We start from the raw sequence: 3,963 nt of genomic DNA, 5'->3' as shown, positions 1-3,963 counted from the left end.
TGGTCCGCTGGCTGCTGTGGGCGTCATAGCGACCGGTAGTTCCAATTGTTACGGCATTACGGTCGCTGGCTTTTTATATAGTAGATAGATTTCCTGATTGTGTGCTATTCAGGCTTTCTATTTCTTCTTGAGTCAAAATATTAATTCATATTTTCCTCTAAAATGTATCATTTCACTTAAATTTTCAAATGCACTGCTCCAAAGTTGTTCATGGCATTAGGTTATGGCCTGTAAATAGCCTACATATTTATAGTTTAATTTGCCTCATTACTTAAAAAAATTATTTGATCTTCATTTCCTTAAAATCTTCCCAGGGACTTGGTTAATATTATACAGAGATTCTAGAAAAGAAAAAGCTAAGGAAATACTAGTTAAATGTGGGCTTTGATTAATAAGAATGTATGAATTTGGTTTATTTATTCTAACAAATGTATCAGACGAGCATATGATGCTAATAATAAGGGAAACTGGGTCTGGGGTGTATAGGAATCCTGTATATGATCTTCACAATTTTTTTGTAAACCTAAAGCTGTCTGGTCTACAGTCAGGACACATACAAGAGCCAACCGATGAATGCATACATCAGTGGGACAACAAGCCAATGTCTCTCTCTCTCTCTCTTTCTCTCTCTCTCTCTCTCTCTCTCTCTCTTCTTTTTTTTCTCTCTCTCTCTTTCTCTCTCCTTTCTTCTTTCTCTCTAAAACCAATGATTTGTTAAAACCAATGATTTTTAATTTCAAAAATTAAAAATAAAAGATGTTGTCTTAAGGCCTTAAGAAATCTCAAAAACAATGCTAATACATTGCCGAGTGTTAAAAATATAGTGTTATAGACAGCAGAACGTTCTAGGTGTCTAAATGACTATGTCCACCATATGAGGCTACTAGGTATTTGCTGAATGAATGAAATGTGTCTGTGAACCGTTCTGAAACTCAAGGCGCTGGTCCGTTCATTCATTCATTCATTTAGCAAACCTTGTCTCGATATGGTCACTGCCTTCCTGAGATCTAACTAGTCTTCCTGAGAAGCGAGTTGAGGCAAAGGCCTGTGGAGGTCCCCCGACTCCAGTCGCAGCCAGGACAGCGGCCGGGAGAGGCCCACACATTTTCTGAGTCTCGGGTGCTCCAGCTTGGGGAGGAAGGGAGAGAAGGCTCTGATCCTTTAGCAGCATTCGGCCATTCAGGCATCAATTCAGGTAAGAAGAGGAAGTAAAAAGCACTGACAGGACACAGCACTGTGCTCCCGGACCGGAGGCCTCTACCCCACTGCGACGTTGGCACAGCTGGAGGCAGGGGCTCTCACGGGGCCGGGCAGGCAGGAACCTGGGGCCTGGGAGCCGGTGGCAGCTGCTGACAGAGCCCAGCCCGGGACCCAGTCACCACTCAGGCCGCCCTTTCACTAACCAGGCACTGCCACAGTTTCACAAAGAGACCAGGAAGGAAGTGGAGCCTTCGACGACACCCAGGCCCGTCTAAACCATTGCTACCGACTGTGTGAGACGTGCTTCTTCACCAAGAACATGAAACCGGGGTGAGCACCGCCCGGTCAGACAGGCTCAGGTCCCAGTGCGCTCCTGCCTGACAAGGCCGCGTTGGGGGTACGCGGTGAGGCCAACCACGGCTCAGGAAGGCCACGCAAGCCGCCCGCACCGAGCCCCGAGCCTGGAACGTGAGCCTGGCTGCACCGCACAGGCCTGTCCACTACCCAGTGCTGCTGTCCCCAGCAGGGAGCCCTGAGGACCGGGCGGCCCCCCTCTGCGGCCGTGGCCTGACCCCAGACCAGACAGGAAGCCCAGAGTGCGTGGCCAGGCCCCTCCCGGCCACACCCCTCACAGTGACCAGAGTTCTACCTCCTCCCTCCACAGGAGCGGCTGTCTCCCATTTTCTTTTCCTTTTTTAAAAAAATATTTTTATTGATTTCTGAGAGGAAGAGAGAGCGAGAGATAGAAACATCAATGACAAGAATCATTGATCTGCTGCCTCCTGACACCCCTTACTGGGGATTGAGCGGGCAACCCAGGCATGTGCCCTTGACCAGAATCAAACCAGGAACCCTTCAGTCCTTAGGCCAATGCTCTAGCCACTGAGCCACACCGGCTAAGGCTGTCTCTCATTTTCCATGTGTAACAGAACATTCACGTGGGGGTCAAATCTAACACAGTTTTCACGGAATTAATAGGAGCCACAGCGAAAGCTGAGGTCCTGCTGGCCACAAAGGCTGAGCACGGCCTCTCTCCCTCTGGGTTTTGCGTTAGGTGACCGTGTTGAGCCCATTGAGAAAACCCGTGACATTCCTGGTTGACACAACAGTGTTTCCGGCCCGCGACAGCGGGTCAGACTTCCTGGGAGTGGGTTGATTCATGGGGGCGCATGGTGTGTGATTTCTCCAATGTTCTAACCTTCCTCTAGGAAGGAACAGGAGGAGAAAAAGATATCAGCCCCTCACACAGAGAAAAAAATTGCATTGAAAATATTCTGCAGAAATGGAGCCGCAGAGAAAGGCAACTGCAGTAACAATAATCCATTCCCATGGCGAGTCTCGGAGTCGAGACCACGCACTGTCCTACGTGCGGGAAGCGAGGAGAGCTTGCGAGATGAGACCCTTGGTTGACCGTCACCTGCTTTCTGATCTGCAACAGGGGTCTGTGTGAGCGATGATTTCCCCATCGGATCAGGGGTCCCAGGGATGGGCACACACCCCGGAATCAGAAGCTACAGGTCTGGGGGCGGGGGGCGATGGGGGCTGTTGATTGCGGAACGCCGATATTTCCAGGCTGTTGGCTCTACCTCCACTCCTCCCCAGATGTGACAGTGCCAACTGGCAGGGCTGCTGACGCCTGTCATTACATCCGTGTCCGGAGCGAAGGCCCGCCTCCCGCACCGCTCTCACCAGTTCCCTTCACTCCTGTGGGGCCACTGTTTGGGTTTGTCGCAGGGAACGTTTCGTTGGGGTCCGTTGGCTGCCGAGTTGTTTTCACAAAGCGAATGGAATTCGGGACCCAAACAATCAGCTCTTCATCGGGCTGACGGACAAAGACGCGATGGTGCAGGGTGCCCTTTCCAAGGGTGCTATTCAGTGAGGTTCAATTTCCATCTTCGAGTTTTGGTCAAGGTGATGCTTAGGAACATTTTGTTAATGTGAAGTCAACAGTTCAGTGGAGTTTTCTGCTTGATTTAGAATCGAAGTGCTAGAAACTGCAGCGCCCAGGAGTGCCTGGTGTTGCCGATTTTCCTCCCGCGGCGGTGGCGCCAGCCTGGATGGCAGACCCAGAGGTTCACCTGGAAATTGCTCTTTGGGGCCAATGCAATTCTGTTTTTTTTTGGGGGGGGGGTTAAAAATGTTTTTATTGATTTCAGAGAGGAAGGGAGAGCGAGAGAGAGAAACATCAATGATGTGAGAGAATCATTGATTGGCTGCCTCCTCACACCTCCAAATGGGGAGCGAGCCTGCAACCTGGGTATGTGCTCTGACTGGGAATAGAACCCGGGACCCTTCAGTGTGCAGGCCAGCCCTCTACCCACTGAGCAACACCAGCCAGGGCTGCAACCCTTTTGATTTATACTCTGTTTGACCTCCGTCACCTCCTCCCAAATGCAGCTCACCAGGCTGTACTGGGTCGCTTTCCGAGGTCTCCATGTTTACAGCTCTGACATGCAGGTCCTTACAGCCACCGCCACCTTTTCCTGTGGGAAGCCCAGTCGGGTCTCGGGCTGCGTGTGTCGTTGCCGGGTGTTGCTGGGTCACAGAGCAGGGGAGAGATCGCCACTTCCCTGGACGGCTGCTCTGGACCGACCTTTATCACCGCGGCGGCGAAGGAAGCTTGGTACTGCTTCACAGGCCTGGATGGTACCAGGAGCCGTAGTAAGTCCAAGGTGGCCGGCACCAGCGCCAACACCGGGACCAACGAGGAAATTGCATGGAGGTGAGACCTGACTTCAGAGGAGAAAACCTTGGCACCAAAGT

Source organism: Myotis davidii, unplaced genomic scaffold (genome assembly GCF_000327345.1).
Source record: "Myotis davidii unplaced genomic scaffold, ASM32734v1 scaffold446, whole genome shotgun sequence".
In the NCBI taxonomy this organism is placed as follows: domain Eukaryota; kingdom Metazoa; phylum Chordata; class Mammalia; order Chiroptera; family Vespertilionidae; genus Myotis; species Myotis davidii.
Note: the sequence above shows the minus strand (reverse complement) of the source record.